Below are 20533 nucleotides of genomic sequence, written 5' to 3'. Positions count from 1 at the left end.
CAGGGAATTTCCCTGACCAGGGGATCAATATCAGTTCATTATTCATGGGGGGAAGGGTGGAGTCTGGGTCAGGCAGCCAGTGCTTGAGGGCTCCTTCAAGCATTTCCTGCCCTCCCTCACCCTCACCCTAGCTCTGTCTAAGCAGGACTAGGTGCTTTACAAAAGTTACTCATTTATACCCATGATCTTCAGAGTAAGCAAGGTTCATCTAATGCCTGCTTTACTGAGATGCAGAAGGGTTGAGAGACTTGTCCAAGGTCACACAGATAATAATTGTCAGGGCAGGGCTTCAAATTGAGGTGGGAGAGGGGCATCAGTGGAGACCCACTAAGAAGGTCATGTGACTTCACCTTTCCAGACTCAACTTCTCCCCCCGCTTCCCCTTTCCCCCTCCCCCCTCTGTTCCTATCTGAGCTCTCTGAGGACACTGTTTCTAGTGGTGTCAGCTGACTTGGTGAGGTGGGCAACAGGAGTTCTCATTTGACAGATGAGGAAACTGAGGCACAGGGATGGAGAAACCACAAAGCAGCCCATCAATAGCCACAATGCAGGTCCTCTCCCTTTCAGCTGAGCATTTTCCCCACTACACAGGCAGACAAACCACTTTTCCAGATTAGCCTAGGAAGTTTGGGATGAAGGCCTGTAGTCACATCCTACCTGTAGGAACTCAGGGCCCAGTTAGGAGTCTAGGCACAGCAGCTTCCTAAACTAAGAAGATGCTTTCAAGGCTCATGCCCTGCCAACTGCTCTGCCCACTATCAGTTTAGATGGAGCTAGGGCCTTGCCAAGGTGCAGAGGACATCCCAGGGAGCACCAGTTCCCAGGCAGGCACCAGGAACAGCTCTAGATGCTGGCCTTCTGCCCCGAGTGTACTGTACACCTGCCATCTTGGGCTTCCCCAGCAGCCACAGGCACCTTGCTTCCTATCTCCTGGTTTCCCTCAGGACCCAAGCTGCTTCCTGGAGCCAGGAAAGCCATGGAAGCCCCATCCTCCCTCCCTAGAAACAGCTCAAATGACCATTAGGCTTTGAGCAGATGCAGGCAGTGGCAGGTGAGGGCCCAGGGCAGGAAGCATTCTGTTCTCTGCTAATTAGCCTCCTATGTCCAGCAGGGAGGGTCTGGGGCCTCAAAGCAAAACAGCCACATCAGTTCTCCATGGCTGCTCCTCTGCGGCCTGCAACCTGAATGCTTTGGGCCTGGTGGGCAAGCAGATGTCTAGATGGCCCATGATACATGGCAGGGAATGTGAGATGGGGGTTTTGCAGATGGTCTCAGCCCTATGCAGTCCAGTCCAAAGGGCCTCCCTGGGAGTTGTGAGAGGGCCAGGAAGCCTTAGAGGCAGCAGGCACATCTTAGGATCAGAAAGAACTTCCCAGCACTGTCTGCTGTGAGACCCTGGGCTCTGTTCTTTCCTTGTCATGACCATGCCTTGTCATGACCACCAAACCACTTCACCAACTTGGACTCCGGGCTCTCATAAAGCAACTCTTCCCCCACCTTCTCCATTGTAAAGATGAACAAGCTGAGGCTCAGAGAGGTGGAAGGTTGTATCATGTAGAGCAGTGGTGGAGCAGGGATAAAGCTCTCCCCCACCAGCACTATCCCTCACCCTATCTGTGCCCCATCACCTTAGCTTAGAGATACTGGCTTATCAGAAAGTGAGGCCTATGGAATTCCCCTCTATTTTGCCAGTTCTGATGTCTGATGCTTAGTAAGTGCTTAATGTTTTTAGACTGATGACTTCCTGATTTGAGCAGCTCCTCAGAGACCAGTTGAGCTTTGGAGAACTTTGATGATTGGCTTGAGGTGGTGATGGAGGCTGCCCATATATATTCTTAGAGCCCTCTCAGAGCTCTCTAGTGTTCCAGTCTCCCTTCATCCCTGATCCCATCCCTGTTTCTCCTTGCTCTGGCATCCAGGAGGCTGATGCTCAGGGATTTTTCACACCAAACAGATTGTGGTTCCTCACTTTCCCAACTCCAGTCTGAGACCCTGCCATATTCCAAGCCCCACCCAGGGAAGATCCATCCAGGTCCATCCAGAGGGAGATAGGGCACCAGAAAGCTCTTCAGGCAGGTTTTGGTCACAGAGAGGGACAGGCCTTTGAAATCTCTCTGTCCCTTGGCCCTCAGACTACCACCTCACTTCTTTCTGGCCAATTAGAGCACTGTTAGAATTGTCTCAACATCTGCCCCCCCCCTCACCCATCACCACCCAAAGGGATGACTTCCCAATGAATCTCTCTCTTCATGTTCTTCCATATAGGCTTGAGTTCTTCAGGAAACATCCCCAAGTCCTGCTGAGAATAACTAGGTCTTTGTAGTCTGCAAGACTTTGATTATGGCTTTTGCTGGAGTCGAATCAGCGCTACTGTCAGTGTTCACTGCCTGCCTCATGTCTAAGCTTGCTTTGCCCTTCAGGCACTGCTTTGGTGTTTGGCTACTCTTGCCAGGGCTTCCCTGGCATCCATGTTAGCTTTACCAGCCATCCTCCTCCTTTTGTACCTGCCCCACTCTCAGGCCCAAGCCAAAGTAGCCTCAGAGCTGAGCTCTATGGATGTGGCAAGGTAAATCCTTACCAGGTGACAAGCACTGTGATTAGGCAGATGGCCACCATCTCTTTTGATTCTCAGGTCAACCTGCTGAGTGAGGTAGGGATCCACAGTCCCAGCTTACAGATAAAGAAATTGAGGCTCAAAGAAATACTCGTGAGGTAAGCAGTGAAACTAAAAGCAAAACCAGTTCTGCCTGATTCCAAAGACAGAATCTGGGCAGCTGAATAAGATGAACTGGGGCCAAGGAAGAAGCCTGGAGGTGTGGCAGTAAGTGTGTGGGCTTGGAGTTATCCTGTGTGAACCTCTGAGGGGATTGGTGGATAATAGCTGGCATTTATTGGGCATTTACTGTGTGATAGGTACTGTGCTTGGTGCTTTACATACACGGTCTACACAAAAACTCCAAACCAGAGATGTTTTTGTTCCTACTTCATAGAAACTGGGGTATAGAGAGCCAAAGTAACTCACCTAGGGTCACCCAGCAAGTAAGTGCTGATCAGAACCTAGATGCCACCCATTGCACTTGCTCTTTCCACCTGCTGCATGCAGGAATGGGTGACTGGCCCTGAGGAGTTCAGAACCAAGATGAGTGACAGAATGCTGGGTTGAGAGAGCAGACTGCACAATGTGAAGTGACATGCAAAATGTGCTGCAGGTGAGGATAGATGCCAAAGAGCCAGGAAGGTGAGTTTTGTTGGAAAAGGCAGAAGGCCATAAGTGAAGCTCAAGCCAAAGTGCTCCCAGGGATAGCTAGAGGAGAAGGGTCAGATAGGGGGCCCTGCCAAATGGGAGCAGTTGGTCAGCCTGGGCACTCAGAACTTGCTGAATCTGGGGTCCCAATCTGAATGACTTTGAGAAGCCAGAAATCAAAGGTCTGAGGCAGGAGCCAGCAACCAGTAGTGGCCAAGGCACCTGGAAGGAAGTGATAAGGCTCTTGCTGGCTGGGGAGTCAAGGGCCCACTGGCCCATGGAGGTTGCAGAGGAGGTACGGATGAGTGTGCAGATGCCCATCAGTGAATGCCATCTGAACCACTAGCCTGAGCTCACAGCCTTGTTCTGGGAAGTAGCACACAGATGCCAGGCCCACTGGGGAAGACCACAGGGCGTTCCAGGAGTTGGGGTCAGCCAGGGAAACCTAGGATCTGGTCTTGAAGGGTGGCAGGACTTTGGCAGGCTGAGACATGGGGAGGCATTCCTGGCAGAGGGCACAGCAAGTACAGCATGGCCTGGCAGAGGCCATGTCTGTAAGTGCCTACTGAGTAGCATTCATGCAGCTAGCCACGTGAGCACAGATAGCTTCTCCCTATTTTGTCATGCCAAAGCTCCTTCAGTATCACAATCTGGTATCATAACTGCCTCCCTCACCCATCAGACTAGGAGTGGCACAAGGGCAATGCAATTTATTGAGGGCTGATTCCATGCTGGCCACTGTACAGATATCCTGCTTTTCTCCATGGTCTGAAAGTTCCATGTTGTATTTCACTGAAGTCTGTAGAGCTGGGAATCTAACTTGGGATTTGGCCCCAGTGCATTTGGGGTAGATGGCAGTGGTAGGAACAAATGAGAAATGAGTGTAGGTTTTGATGACTAACCTTGGTCACCAGGGTGGGGCCCTGGGATGATATTCAGCAGTAGGGTGGAGAAGTGTGTGTGTGTGTGTGTGTGTGTGCATGTGTGTGTATGTGTGTGTGTGTCTGTCTGTCTGCTAGTCCAGGTGTCAACTGACTCAGACCCCTGGTAGCCTGTGTGGAGGGAACCATGGGGCCTGGGATTGAGTCTTCCTAAATTTGCCAAGGACTAGGGGGAGAAACCATGAGACACCACTCTGCTGCTTTCCCCTGGGATCCCTATGATGAAGCCCAGCACCTCATCCCACCCCACATCCTCCCAGCTACTCTTCCTTCCCTATCCCCAAATGGAATCTCATCAGCATATTAATAGGACATTATGACTTCTAATGAGGATCCAGAAAACATTTATGGAGCAGATTAAAGACAGCTCCACTCCATTAACCAGCCCTGGGCCCTCCCTGAGGATCCTCAGGTGCGGGAGGGGCAGAGAGGCTTGCAGGAGGGGAACCTTTGTTTTCTGCTGGCCCATAGGAAGGGAAGGTAGGAAGAGAGCCTCAGGAACAGAAGCTGGGCTCAGATCCCTAGGCTCCTGCTCCCCCCTTTTTTTCTGGGTCCCAAGATGCAAGTTGGACTGGCAGAACATTGGCATGGCTGCTGTCCTGGTCCCAGAAGGGTCCTGAGAACAAAGAAGTCTAGGGCCTGAGGTGGGCAGGCCCACCACACCAGCTGGGACCCTCATCCAGGCCTAGCCCCAGCTCTAGCCCTAATCTCGTCCAAGCATGAGTGTAGCCAAGGCTGGCCATACTGCCACTGGCCTCTGCCTCTACACTTAAGGTAGACATAACACAATGAACAAATATACACAAGAATCCACACTGATTGGGCAATTGCTGCGTGCTGGGCACTATACAGGACACCTCCCCATGTCCCCATGGGATGTCACTGAACTCATTAAAAAAAAAAAAACCCGGCACAAAGGAGACAGCAGCCTTCAGTCTGCTTCAGGCATGAGAAAATGAGGTTCAGAGAGGGGAAGCAACTTGCCCAAGGTGACACAGCAACTCTGAGATGCTAATCTCTGGTCTGTCTCTTTTTAAAGCCCACATTGTTTCCTTTATGCCATGTGACTTAATTATCAGCTTCTCAGTGTAAATGACCTTGCTACATCCTGAGCTTCACTTCCTAACCTCCTACTGCTTCCCCAGGGGCAGCGTGGTGTCATGTAAAGCATGAGATGGTAGAGATAGAAAGATCTGAATTTCAGTTCCAGCTCTGCCATGACCTGGCTGTGTGACCTTGGAAAATCTCACCTAGAGTCTCTGCTCTCTCATCTGTCAAAAGAGACTGGGACTCCAAGGTCCTTGGGAAGAGTCCATGAAAAATACTCAGTAAACACCGACCAATGGTGCTACTCTCTATACCTCGTTTGTTTTCATCTGTCAAATGGGTCTGCTTTGGCCTGCCCTAAATGGCTTCTTTGGGGGGGGGCGGGCAGTGGCAGGATTAAAGTGTAAGGGTTATTGCCAGCAGTCCTCTTTGTCCTCAGTCAAGCTGGTGAAAGTGTCCTATGTGCCACAGGCAGGGTGAACTTGATACCCTAGAGAGCTGGTCCAGGCTAGGATCCTAGGCTCAAGAAAGAAGAAAGAGGTCGGGTTTGGAGACATTCCTTGAAACCCATTTCTCAGTGCTCTGAAGTCCTTGGCTCTTGGCTCCCCAAGCATGGAAAACTGACAGCAGGGACTTCTGCCTGGTGAGAGTGAACCCCCTCATCACTACTTTGCCCTTCCAACACTGCTACAGCCACCCAGACCTCCTTGCTATCCCTCAGTCAAATGGGGGCACATTCCAACTTCGGGGCTTTTGTGTTTGCTGTTTTCTCTCCACCCCCATTCCCAGGGCCTTTAGGTATTGACTTAAATGGCCACCTAATTTAAATTTCCACAAATAACTCTCCTACCAGCCCCCAAACCCCAGCATTCCCACTCCCTCTTACTACTTTTTCTCAGGTACACTTAGCACCTTCTTTTTTATATATATAAGAGATTTTATTTATTTGACAGAGACAGAGTGAGCATAAGCAGGGGGAGCAGCGGGCAGAGGGAGAGGGAGAAGCAGGCTCCCCATTGATCAGGGAGCGCAATGTAGGGCTCCATCCCAGGACCCTGGGATCATGACTTGAGCTGAAGGCAGACACTTAACCGACTGAGCCACCCAGGCGCCCCCACTTAGCACCTTCCACGGTGCCCTGTAATTTATTTATTTGTCTCATTCATTGTGTATCACCTCCCACTGGCATGTGAGCTCCGTGAAGGCAGGGATCTCTATGTGCTCACTACTGTGCCTCCAGTGCCTAGAACTGTGCCTGGTAATACATAGGTGTTTATTGAATGAATGAAATAGTCCAGGGACTCTTCCAGTTTAGACCCAAATTTGTATTCTTTCTGCCCAGGCTGGACATCTTTTCTGGAAGGAAAATGTTGTTCTAGGTTTGGTTGTTTGTTTATTTATTCATTTAATGTGTGCATGTGTGGGGCCATGTGCGTGCATGTGCATACATATACACTGCCAGGCACTATCCTAGGTGCAGGGATTGCAGCAGAAAACCAGCCAGATGTGGTCTTGCCCTTAATGACCTTTGATTTTGGCAGGTGGGGAAGACAATAAGCAAACAAGCTGACGGTTCAGTGCTATGAGCAACATGAAATGGTGTGTGATGGGCTAAAGTAGACTGTGTAGTGAGGGAAAGCTTCTGAGAAGAGTGACACTGGAAGTGACTGATGCCCTCATGATGAGATGAAGACATAATCAGGGGGCAGAGCCTTCCAGGTGGGGGGTGCCAGCAAGAACAAAGTGTAGAGGCCACACTACACTTTGAGTTGCCTTCTGCGGTTGAGTTAGGAGCCATGAGTTAGGAGTCTTAGACTTGATCTGCATCTCATGCATCACCCTTTGGGAAGGTGTTTTGGAAAATCAAAGTAACACCCCATCTGAAGACAAAAGTGTGTGTTGGGGAGAAGAGGTGGTGCATGTCCCTGGGCATATGGTGGGGTACAGTTCCTGAGAAGAGAAAGGTAGAGTGGAGAGGACAAAACTTAGAGTCCAGAGGTCCTGGGTTCCAGTCCAAGCTGCACCACTGACTCATATCTACTGTAAATTGCATAGGTAATTCTGTCCAAGTCCCATTGCCTCCCTAGGCCAGGGTCACCATCAGTAAGATTGGGGGGCTCCCTCCTATTTGCCAGCCTCTTTTCTTCCCACTCCAAGGAAGTGGTATCTTTTCAGACACAGCAGTAGCAGCAAAAGTGGCAACAGGTGGGGTGGTATTTGAAGGCTTGGAAGGGGTGATGGCTAGGTCCTGTGCTACCTTGTGCGTGGGTCCCCAGCCTATGGTGGGGAGGAGCCCCGTTCCCTCCAAGTGCCTCTCCATTGGTCTTCCCAGCTAGCTTATTTCTTCTCTTGCTGGGGAGGCACTTCTCCAGACGCTGGTGCACAGATGCTTCACTTCTCAGGTTCCCTGCTGGGCCCCACTGAGCCAAGCACCTCTGCCTCACCAGGGACTGCTCCCTTCCCCCACCGCCAGCGTCAGCGCCAGGCCCCCTCCACCCCACATCACTCTCCCTGCTCTTCTCTGAACTGCCTCCAGCTTGGCTGCATCGCAGCGATAATGAGGTGTCTGCGACTGAATGCAGTGGGCTCTGCGGGACAGAACAGCAGGCCAGAGGCCTGGGAGACAGGCTGGAGCAAGCACAGAGACTGCCCCAGCTGGCCCTGGAATACACTAGGTGCCCCTCACCCACCCTGCCAGCCTCAGTGTCATTTGCCCCATGGCCCAGTTCCCAGGGGCAAAGGCTTAAGATGAAGAGAGGCCCCATTTGTTAAAAAAAAAAAAAATCCAGCTCCATAATGATGCCAACAATAGGAAAAAAAATATCTTGGGTTTCAGAGGGATGCCCCTCTAATAACCCCTTATATCTGGACAACGAGTCAGTTTTTATGGGCACTTTCACTCATTCTGCAAACATTTACTGAGCACAAACTCACTGCCAGGCCCCATGCTGGTCAGGGGGAAACAAGGAGCAAGATAGTGAGCTCCCTGCCTAGTGGAGAGACAGACCCTGAAACAGGCCTGGATGGTAAGGGAGTCAGAGCCAGGCCTGGGGCCGCAAGAAGCCAGGGACCTGGGTGCTCAAGCCAGTCTTGAAGGGGCAGGGAAGAAGTGAAAAGGGTTCTCAAAAGAGAGGATCTTTGGAGCCATCCTGACAAAAAAGCAGGAATTAGGCAGGGGGGGTGGCTGAGGGCGGAAAGGGGATGTCCTGAGCACAGGGAATAGCCTGAGAAGCCCAGAGGACATATTGCTCAATCCTCAAAACAACCGCAGAAGGCAGGCATTCCATTTCTCAGATAGCAAAACAGAGGCCCAGATGCAATAAATAATGCTTGCCTCTGGGGCACGGTTTCTTTGAAAAATAATGCTTTCTCATCCTCTTTCTTTGTCTGCTTACACTGGCCCTACAATATAGGGACTTACTGTGCACTTCAAAGGTGGAGAGAGACAGACAAGGAAAGAAGCAGGAGAAACAGGCTCTGAGCTTTCCCCAAGTTTGCCTTAGTTTCCCAAGTTGGAGATCAGCATTGGGAAGGAGGGGATAGGGGCTTTAAGGTTTCCATGAATCCATACTCCTTGATCTTTCCTTCCACTCTTGGGCACCCCTTATTCTCTATGCTGTACCAATCTGCCTTCCCCCAGCTGATCTCCCATGTGGCTAGAGCAGAGTTTAGGAGAGATACCACTTGCCACTCCTACTCATCCAGAGCCCCAAACAATCAGAGGATGGCCTGGAGTATTGGTATTCTCATGAATTATTCAGAAGCTGAGGCTAGCAAGATGAGGGTGGGGAAGAGAATGAGAGCAGGTGTTCCCATATGGCAAGCATGGCAGCTGCACAGGAAGCCACCCCAGAGGCTGAACCCTCTTCAGCTGCCTGGTCTCTCTCTCCCAGAGAGAAACCAGAGAAATTGCAAGCTGGTGGTCTGCAGGGGAGAGGACACTGGGTAGGGGTAGGTGGGAGGAGGGAGCAGCCTGTGGATGCTTGGTAAAAACAGATCACAATTCCCAAGTGCTCCTAATGTGCTACACCTTAGCTCCTTTACTCCCCACAGTAACTTTGCGCTATTATTGTTATTTTATAGGTGGAGAAAGAGAGAGGTGAAGTAGCTTGCCTAGAGTTTATGGTCTTCCCCCACCCCAAATTCATATGTTGAAGCCCTAACCTCTAATGGGATAGTATTAGGACATGAGACCTTTGGTGAGTAATAAGGTTTCGATGACATCATGAGGGTAGGGTCTTCAAGATGGCATTGGCACCCTTGTGAGTAGAAACCAGAGAGCCTGTTCGTCTGCGCTCTTGCTTGATCAACACATTTCCCCTGCCCCCACCATGTGAGGCATGCAGCAAGAAGATAGCCATCTATAATCCAAAAGGATGGCTCTCACCACACATGGAATCTGCTGGTGCCTTGATCTTGGATTTTCTAGCCCCCAGAACTGGGGAAAATAAATGTTTGTTGTTTAACTCATCTAGTCTATGGTATTTTTTAATAGCAGCCTGAACTGAGTGCAATATGTAAATTGCAGGTCCAGGAGTCAAATCCAGGTTTGGGTACTCCAGAGTGAGCGCACCCTTTCCACCATTCCATTCCTTGCACTTGGGACTCAGGCCTCTGGAATTTGTGAGCCCAGGGGGACAAGCTGCTCCTCTGACATTCCCTTTTCAGGGACCCCATGGCTGCTCAGGACCCCAACTAAGTCTGAGATCCAACTCCCTTTCCATTGAAAATAACTCCTGGGGGGCTTCTGGAAGTGCAATCGCCAGGTGTGGAATTGAAAGGGGGTAAGAGAGAGTTTGGGATTCTTGGCAAAGAGAGGTCCTCAACCTCTTTCTTCCTCAGAGGCCTTTAGAGTACAGGGAAGTGTTTGAAGGTACTGTTAAAAATGCAGCCACCGTGGGCAGCCCCGGTGGCACAGCGGTTTAGCGCCACCTGCAGCCCGCGGTGTGATCCTGGAGACCCGGGATCAGGTCTCACGTCAGGCTCCCTGCATGGAGCCTGCTTCTCCCTCTGCCTGTGTCTCTTTCTCTCTCTATAAATAAATAAATAAATAAACAAACAAATCTTTAAAAAAAAAATGCAGCTACCAGAGTTAGGGTTGCTGGATCTAGCAAATAAAAACAGAATTTCTGGTTAAGCTTGCATTTCAGACAAACAATGAATATTGTCTAGCCTAAGTATGTCTTTTCCTTTCTTTCTTTTTAAAAAATATTTTATTTATTTATTCATGAGGGACACAGAGAGAGAGGGAGAGAGGCAGAGACATAGGCAGAAGGAGAAGCAGGCTCCCTGCAGGGAGCCTGATGTGGGACTCAATCCCAGGACCCCAGGATTACCACTTGAGCTGAAGGCAGCCGCTCAACCAGGCGTCCCTAAGTATGTCCTTTTCGGGATCAGTATGTACTAAAACAGTGTTGGTTCTTTGTCTAAAATTCTAATTGAACTTGAGCGTCCTGTATTTTATGTTGCAAATATACCTGGAGTCAACACCAGGTCTGTGTTTACTTTGCTGTATGACCTTGGGCAGCTTGGCCACCCCGCAATACCTCAGTGTCCTCATCTGTAAGGGGTGGCTGAGAAGCTTAAATGAAACGATGCAGACTGCAAAGCATGTTGCAGTTGTTTTCATGTCTCTTCTTCTTCCTTTATAGATCTCACCCCAGATGCTCCACTCGTTCCTTACTTGTCCTGGTATGTGGTCCCCAAGCTGTACACTGGGGCAGGAGGAGTCTGTTCCAAAGGAGGAGGAAGTGGGCTCACATCTGTCATGTTCCTACAATGTGCTTATCGATGCTAGGCATGCTACTCACCTCATTGGGCAATCCAACCCCGGAAGATGTTTCCCCATTCTTCTCTTTTTACAAACGGGGAAATGAAGGCTTGGGATGATGAATGAACCTGCCCCAGGTCACCCAGCCACCCCTCGAGCCTGGGCCTCTGATCTGCACCCTGGAGCTCTGCTCCCCGCCCCCCCCCCCCCGCCTTCTGCATCCTCCTCAATTGGTACCCAGGTTCGAGCTTGCTGAGGGGAAAACCCTACATCAGTTTGGGGAGCATATATAGGAAACAGAGCAGCCTAAGAGAGGAGGCTCAGGGCCTCTCTGGCTGTTGGGCTTCCTGGGTCCAGCTAAAGTGCCACCTTTGGGTCTCCTTCCCTCTGCATCCCTCCCCAGCCCAGACCACGCTGATAGCTCTATCCTGCAGAAAAATGCATATTTCCCTGATATGCCCAGTTGCATGTCCACTGTACATGCTAATCAGCTGCCAGGGCTTGCCAGCAATTTGCTTCAGTTCTGGGGCTCACTGTGAGTTTATTTATTTTTTTTATATTTATACCTTGTGTGTGGTGATGGCTGACTTGGAGTAGGAGTGGGGTCTGGGAAAGAGGTCCAGCAGAAATGGGAGGAGGAAAGTAGCCAAAGCTAGAAGTCAAAAGGGAGTTCAGGGGTCATCTTTGCCATCCTTCTGCCCTCTGACAGGACTGCACCTGAAGGCGAATAACACTCAAAAAGATAACCCTTCTCGCTGGTGTACTCCTTCCTAGCAAGCCTTTGGAGGCGGGCCAGCAGGGATTAGCAAGCCTATGTTTAAAAGGAGCAAATCAAGGCTCTGGGGATAATGTGATACATTGACTCTTCAAACTCAAATCTTTGGATGGTAGACAATAAGGACAGAGGCTTTATCTTGCTTCCCTGCCCCGTGCACTGAGGAGAAACTGAGGCCCGGGGAGGTGAAGGCACCTGGCCCAAATCACACAATGAATCTGAAGCGGAACCAGGACCAATACCTGGGCTTGCTGACTGCCAGTTCCCACATCTCATGATAACACCCATCAAAAGCTAGGAGGAAGAGGTCTTCACCCTCACCCACCCACCATGTCCACCAAGGTAAGATGCCATTAAATCACCTGAAAGCTCTTCTCATAGAGGTCTCCACAAACTCCATAAATTGACTACTTACATCTCCCCAAGTTCTTTTTTTTTTAAAGATTTTATTTATTTATTCATGAGAGACAGAGAGAGAGAGAGAGGCAGAGACACAGGCAGAGGGAGAAGCAGGCTCCATGCAGGGAGCCCAATGTGGGATTCGATCCCGGGACTCCAGGATCATGCCCTGGGCCGAAGGCAGGCGTTAAACCACTAAACCACCCAGGGATCCCAATCCCCAAGTTCTTTCTAACTGAACTCACCCCTTTCTCCCCTCTGCTTCTCACTTTAAGGGAGATGGCTCCTCCAGCTTTGCTGTCTTATCAGAGCTTGACACATCATAAGCACTTGGTAAACATTTGTCCTAAGCAGGTACAAATGAATAGGGCAACTTTAGCAACATTTTGTAAGGGTGAAGGTGAATACACACCCACGGACAAGACCCCAGAGAAACACTCACATGTGTGTCCACCCAGGGACATGTGCAAGGATGTCCATAGCAGCACTCTCTGTTATAATAAAATGTGCAAAACTACCTAAACATTCATGATCAGGAGAACAGATAAATGACACTGACATCAGGACAGTGGCTACCACAGAGAGGGTTAATAAGATCAGGGAATAGGATCAGAGAGGGTATGCAGAGAGCTCAGATGATATCTGTGATATTTTCTTTCTGAAGCTGAATGATGGGTAACAGGAGGGGGGGGGGTTGTAGTGTTATCCTTAAGACCTTTGCACATATCTGAAATATGTCATACTATAAACAAACAAATGGAAAGAAGAAATAGATGGATAAATAAATGAATGAATGGAGCCTGTTTCCCTTCAGCCAGAGGACTAACTCTTCTGCCTTTCCCTTGATTTTTATGTGTGTGAGCTTTGGAGTTCCACTAACCTGGGCTGGAATCCTGGCTCTGCTTCTTGCTGCCCTGTGACATGGGGACCTGACTCCTTCCCTGCCCTATTCACCTCAGGAAGCTATTTAGGAACGTTCACTAAGGTGATGAAATGTCCTGGAGTTTATCTGGTCCAGCCCCCATTTCACAGATGACAAAAGTAAGGCCTGAATGGGGACCTTAGCCCCCCACCATGGAGCTACGAAGGTAACTGCTCCTTACCCTAACACCACACACGACCAGGGAGAGAGGCCTCCCAGGTGGTGATCAGGACTTCAAGACTACAGCTCTGATGAGGGAGGGGGAGGCAGTGCAGTGCTGAGGCTGGGCCACAGAAACGGGTGTCCAACCTTGCCTGAAGGGTAATGTCCCAGATTAGGTAGGGTTCTGCCCCTATCAGAGGCCCCTAGTTCACAGCTCTAGGACTTGAGGTAAGAGTAGCCTACCCAGAGGTGTGGAGTAGAACTCAGACCTTTGTATGGGGATGAGGGAGGGTGGAGGTGAGGAGTTGCTTCATGAGGACAAATTTTATCCAATTGGAATTTCTGACAATCAAATGCCACAGGATAAAGGATAGGCTGCTGTGAGAGACAAGGAAGTAAACTACTCTGGGACTCCATGGTACTATGATTGTTAGACATTGTTGAAAACTCTAAGGTGGGCTGAATTAAAGATTTTTTTATTTGTTAGAGAGAGAGAGAGAGAGAGAGAGAGAGAGATCGTGAGCAGGGTGAGGGGCAGAGGGAGAAGCAGCCTCCCCATTGAGCAGGGAGCCTGACACGGGGGCTCGATCCCAGGACCCCAGGATCATGACCCAAACCGAAGGCAGACGCTTAACTGACTGGATCTCTTAGCACCCAGGTAGGCCAAATTAAAGCCGATTATTCAGAAGGCAATTATCTGGATGAAGAAGGGACAAGGAATCAAGGTCCAGCCCAGAATAGGGTGGCAAAGAAGGCATCTATGGGACACTGTGGCACCCTGCTAGATATGGGGCTTGTTCTTCCTCCCAGCCACCATGCTCTAATTGGAATATTACCATCCCCATTTTCCAGATGAGGAAACAGGCCCACAGCAGCCCAGTGAAGCAACGGTCTAAATCCAAAGCCTGGGCTCTTCACACCCCACAGTGACTTCATGGTGCCTTGGCTTTCTCTCCTCTTGGCCTGGTCTCAGGTGGGCTGTGATAGAACAGTGGTGGTCTGTCCAATGAGTTACTACCAAGAAAGGGGGCCAGAAAGGCCATTGTGGATGCCCTGCAGCCCAGCCAGCCCCCTGGCCTCTGTTGTTCTTGGGCCCCAGCCGGGCCCTCCTCAGGTAGGTGGTGGGGCCTTGGAGCTGGCATCTGCTGCAAGCCTAGGTCTCCTGTGGAGAACCCCTTCAAGGGCAGCCCTTGTCCCCATTCTAATTATACAAACAATTTTTCTCAGCTTCTCCAAATAAACAGTGTGCAGGCCGCAGGCCATGGCATGCTGGGAAATCTGAAATGAGAAGCTGCTGCTAATGGGCTCCTTGGCTTCAGGGCTAAATGGATTGCTTAAAAGGCTGGCCCTGACCAGCCTCTGTTACCTTCCTGACAACTGTCCTCTGCACTGTACTGTGTGCCCTACACTACCCATCTCTGGGCCCTCCTCCTCCGCTGATGCCCACCCACTCGCAGCCCTCAGGTGACAGAATACAGGTTGCACAAGGATCACAGTTCCGAGCCCTATAGGCAGGGCTTCTGCAGCCAGGGTTTAGAGGGAGGTGGGGTGGTTGTGTACATAGGGATAGGCACCTTTGTGCAAGGAGGGCTGTGCAAATGCACGAGGTGTGTGTGTGTTTGAGGGGACAGGTGCACATGTGTCTACAAGTAGGGGTGTTTCTCAGGGCACAGTGGGGTTGCTAGGGGCTGAGAATTGTTGGCTTGGCTTGTTCACAGTGGAGTAAGCACATAGTACATATATTGGAGGCTGGGGAGCCGAACGTGGGGATCATGAGCAAGCAAACATACAAAGCTGCCACTAAGATCCCTTCCCCCAGCTCTGTATGGGTTACTAGGCACTTGTACATCCATGGATCATACCCACAAGCCTGTGAGGAAGGGTTCCAGCTCACCAGAGGTCACAGGGCTCAGAGTTGGAATGCAGTCTCCTGACTCCCAGAGCTCTTTATCTGGCATCATTTGCTACCCTGAAAGGTGGTTGGTTTTTTTTGTTTTGTTTTTTTGTTTTTTGTTTTTTTGTTTTGTTTTGTTTTGTTTTTTAATGTCTGAAGGGCTTCTCAGAGGCCCTTAGCTCTGAGGGAAGGGCCCATTGTGTCATCACCACATGGCAGGAGGCTGAAGTTTGTGGCTTCTGAAGCCAAACTGCCAAATATAAACCCATTTCTGTCACTTATTTGCTGTAAGATCTCGAGTGAGTGATTTCAGCTCTCTGGGTGTTGTTTTCGTCATCTGTACAATGAGGGTGTTAATTATACTGACTTCATCGGGTTGTTGTGAGAGTTAATGAATTCATGTGTACGAGACACCCAAAACATTGCCTGGCACACGGCAAGCACTTGGAGGTGGTTGGCCGCTAGCATTATTATGACTTTCCTTTATTTGGCCTGTCACAATGCTTGGGGACTGTAGACCGTGTAAGATGCAGTTTGAAGGTAAATGATAAACCCACCTATGTGATATTACTGATTGAAGCTGGTGGGTTAAGATATATATTCCCTCACCAGGTGACATTTTGGCCATTTAACAGGATCTTTCACTACTCAGGACTTCCTGAACCCCTTGGAAAGTCCATCCCCATTTGGTGTGTGTGTGTTTCTGAGGAAGGAGGAATCGGACTGCATTTGATGGGGCTTCTGGGCCTCTCAAGCTTGGCTGTCTGTGACTCCCCAGGTGTTGACTCCTCTGGGTCCCCATTGAGGGGCCCCCAACCCCCCTCCCCCATTCATCACTGGCCAGCAGCATCCCTTTCCTCAGCTTGTGTCTCGGTATCAAAGCCCTGTCTCTCCCACACCCCTGCTGCACCATTCAGCCCTCGCTATAAATCAGAGAAATTCTCCCTCCAGGCTGAACTTCCCATGTTCTCCCCCTTGAAGGAGACTATTTGAGGAGAGGTTTATTTAAATCCATTCAGCTGGTTTTGAGTTAACCAGAGGGAACTGAAGAGGGAGAAAATGGAAGAGGAGACAGGCAACAGAGCAAGTGAGAGCCAGTTTGAGAGAGTGCACAGAGTAGGGGGATAAAAAGGAAATGAGAGTGCCTTAGAACAATTCCTTTTCTGCTTTTCCCCTCAAACACTGGGAGACAGAAAATTGCCAATGGCCTGGCTGTACAAGTTTTTCATGACTACATGACCTACAGGAACATGTGGCAGCATGAGGCTTTTGGGGGGATACCCAGGTGACCCCAGCTTTGGCTATGATCTGCCTGAAACTCATCATGTGACCTTGGAGGAGTCTCTCCCCTTTTAGGCCTTAGCTTCCTGACAGGCACGGTAGGAGGTGGCTGGGGCTGCAGACAGGGGGAACTGGTTTAATGAATGCCCGTGGGGGGGTGGGCATTTATTTTATTTTATAAATTTTACTTATTTATTTGACAGAGAGACAGGGAGAGAGAGCATAAGCGGGGGGAGCAGCAGGCAGGAGAGGGAGAAACTGGGATGCGGGGGCCCCATCCAAGGACCCTGGGATCCTGAGATCCTGACCTGAGCCAAAGGCAGATGCTTAACCGACTGAACCACCCAGGTGCTCTGTCCCTATTTTAATGTGAGGAAACTGAGGGACAGAAAGGTGAGTTGGTCAAGTTTACCCAGTGAAATGACAGAGCCAGAAATGGAACACAAGGCAGTCTGGCTCCAGAGACTGCACACTTACAGACTAGATCATCTTCCGCTCTCCTAGAATGACCTGTAAAGATCCCTCCAGCTATATGACTTTGGGTGGATCACTTCCCCCTCTCCAGGCCTCAGTCTACCCATGTGTAATGTCTGCTTCATTAACCTGCTTACTGGTAAGGAGCTAGTGCTGAAGAGATATTGTCAACACAAAGGGAAAATCAGACCCTTGGAGACACAGATTTGGTGAGCCCTGACTCTGCCCCTCCTGCTCTAAAGGCCTGGGTGCTTTGCATGCATTATCTCACCTAAAGTCTAAACCCGAGATAACTATGGCACAGGGAAGGTGAGTAACTTGTCCATGGTCACTGTTGGAAAGGGCCAGAAAACAGGGTCCAAGCTCCCACTCTCTCCCTTTGGGTGACCTGCATCCGAGATAGTGGGCAGCCTGGAGTGGTGGTTCTCAGCCCTGTCAGTACATTAGAATCACCTGGGGAGCTTTTACAACACTGGCCCTGGCTCCACCCTAACACAATGAAATCAGAATCTCTGGAGATTGACCTTGGTATTTTTGTGATTCTCCCTAAATGAGTCTAATGTGCAGCCAGGGTGGCCGAGAGACAAGGACGAAAATAAAATGATAGGGCAGGGGACCAAACCCAGGCTGGGGTCAGGGCGAGAGGGAGGGAGCAGGCTAATGGGCTCTGGAGGCTCAGCATCCCATAATATCCCAGAGTTGGAAGCTTGCCCTTCAAACCAAACAGCCCGTTTTACAAGAGGGAGCCTGAGGCCCACATAGGAAAAAGCTCTAGCCCAAGGGACAGAGGGACACATCTGGAATTTCATTCTTTTTCCCTGACTCTTAATAAAGAACCCTTTCTGCAGCACTGGGGCAGGTGGGACCCATCCTTCACAGATCCCCTTACTCCCATTTTGTAGATGAGGAAAGCTCAGAAGTGAAGGCCCAGCTGCCCAAGAGCAGCAGGGCTACTAAGCTTCCGGGCCGGGTTTCCAAGGCCCTCTTGGCTAGCTTTCTCCTCGGTGCTGGGCCCCCTGGCCTGACTGTGTCCTAGCCTGTGGTGAGGCTTGGCCCGGTCGGTGCGGCGGTAGAAGGGAGGACCGGGCCTCGGGAGGTGGTCCTCGCGGGCCCGCCCCAGCCGGCAAAGCGGGTTCCAGCCCCGGCGCCGTGGGAAGGCAGGCTTTCTGGGGGCCGCAGCCCCTCCCCTCCCCCTCCAGGCTCCCAGGGCCTGGAATTCTTTTAACAGGAGACAAAGCCTTTAATTCCAAGAGATCAGAAGAAAGGCTCCAAATGCAAATGTGCGGGCAGGGTAGCTGCTGGTGAGAATAGGCTGCCTTCAAAGTGTAAATGACTCAGCGCCTCAGCCGGAGAGGAGGGGTGCGAGCCTCTGCCCAGCGCCGCTGTGGGGCTGCCGTGCACCCTCCATCACTTCAGTTCAGTAATTGACCCTTCCAGAGCAGCTCAGGACCTGGAGCTATGGAGCCCCCGGCAGGGAAAGAGTCCTACAAACCCGTGCTGGCTGCTAGGCTCAGCTGCCGGACGCAGGGCGACTCACTTCATTTTTCTCAGCACCTCAGTTTGTCTGTGAATGGATTTGGTGGAACACACTCCCTGGCAGTAAAGCTGGAAGGAGAAAATGGATCTCAATTGCTTGGCACAAGAACAGGTGCTGAGGCAAATTAGTGGCCTTCTGATCTTCAGATGCCCGTCTTGCTATCCTTCTTCCTTGATTGAGGCTCCATGCTAACTCCTCAATTGTCTTCATTCCGAACTCTCTGCCATCGCTTGCCTCAAGAGACTCCCTAGTTCCATCTTCTGGACTTAAAGGATTGGCAGTGCCAATCCACTAGAATGCCCGTTTTCCCAAACTTCACAGACTGGGGGAGAGAGGGGCAGAAGGCAAGGTGTTTAGGGGGAGGGACCAGCGTCAGCAGAGACAGAGCGACCAGAAGTGTTTGGGGGGAAAGCATCACAGAATCAGTGTGGAGGAAGCAGGAGATGCTTGAGGTAGCAGTGGGTGGCTGGGTGGTAGAGTGGGCACTGGATGACCAGAGCCTGGAGCATGGTGAGGGGTGCGTAAGGAGCCTAGCTTTATTTTAAGGGCAGTAGAAACTAGCAGTAGGTGTTGAGTAGGGGTGTGGCACCATCTGATTTACATTTTTTCAAGATTTTATTTATTTATTTGAGAGAGAGAGCAAAACGAGGGAGGTGCAGAGGGAAAAGTGGACTCCCCACTGAGCAGAGAGCCCTGATGTGGGGCTCCATCCCAGGACCCCGGGATCATGACCAGAGTCGAAGGCAGACGCTCAACCAACTGAGCCACCCAGGGGCCCCGATTTACACGTTTGCACTGCCCCTCTGGCGGCCAGGTGAATTATTTGTAGGGGGTCAGCAGTGGAAGCAGGGGGACCAGGGAAGAGGCTACTGGCCTGGTGGGAAGATGATGGCAGTGTGGGCTTAGGAGAGAGCAGTGGAAGGGGAGAGGGTTGACCTGGCCTCGTAATACCTGGATAGCAAGGTCGGGGCAGGAGGGAAGGAAACAGCAAGAGTGTCCACCTTCAGCTCAAGGCATTCTCAGCGTATTCTCTGTACCCTCAAGGGGTTGCTCACATAGACTCCCTCAGGGGTATTGGGAAGAGGAAGCAGCAACTGCCATCCAGAGCATGTAACCAAGGCCCAGAACCTCTACCTTGCCTACCAGTTTTACCTTCCTGGCAATGGGTAGTTCCAGAAAAGATGTGGATCTCCAGCTTTGCTCTACTGTATTCCCTTCCCCAGGCAGGCTACTGGGTTTTTCTCCTTTCTTCCTTCTCTCCCTCAGAAGGTCTTCCCTCCAAGGCAGCTGCCTCACTGAGCCAAGAGAAGCTCCCTGTGGGGGTGGGAGGGGGCCTGCAGAGCTGTGTGACCCTAGGCAAATGATGGTTCCCTTCTAGTCCTTCATCTTTTCCTTTTCTATAAGTTGGCATAACGAGGAAGGGAGGTGGCCTACAAGTACTCTAGGGCAAAGGTGCCATGTGAGGCCCTCCCTCCACCCTGAAGTGGCTTCTTCTCTGCAACTGTACTCCACTTCTTCCCCCATGCCACATCCCACTTTGGCCCAAGCCTGGCCTCTTCTCTTTCTTCCCTTTGATCCATTTTTTCTAGCCAGCCATCCCCCCATTGGGCACCATCTGCCCATTTTCCAGATGAAGAAAAAGACCCGAAGAAGGAAAGACATTGGCCCCAGCCCTAAGTCCCTCCAGCGCCAAGGAGCAGCCATCGTAGGAGGTTGAAGCTACATTCCAAAGCTCCTATGATCAAACTGCACCCTAGGACTCATCCTGAGCCCAGGCAGGGCCCAGGGCAACCAGCCCAGACATGCAGATAACAGACCTTGATCCCCAAATGCTACAAAATGAAATCTCTTGCCCTATGGCAACACAGCAGACCTCTGACAAGGGCCCCCAAAGCCTCGAACATAGGGCTTTCCTCCTGCCTCACCCACCCCCTACCAGTACCATGTCCTTACGCAGCATCTTTCAGAAACTCAGGCAGATGGTGATACGGAGATAAGGGACTAGAGCCCACGGAGCTCATGCATCCAGGAACAGCCAAGAGGGTGCACAGCTTTGTCCTGGGACTAGAACAGGGGCAACTGTGACC

The sequence above is a fragment of the Vulpes lagopus genome, chromosome X, assembly GCF_018345385.1.
Source record: "Vulpes lagopus strain Blue_001 chromosome X, ASM1834538v1, whole genome shotgun sequence".
Lineage (NCBI taxonomy): Eukaryota > Metazoa > Chordata > Mammalia > Carnivora > Canidae > Vulpes > Vulpes lagopus.
The sequence above is the reverse complement of the archived record's forward strand: the minus strand, read 5'-3'. Positions refer to the sequence as shown.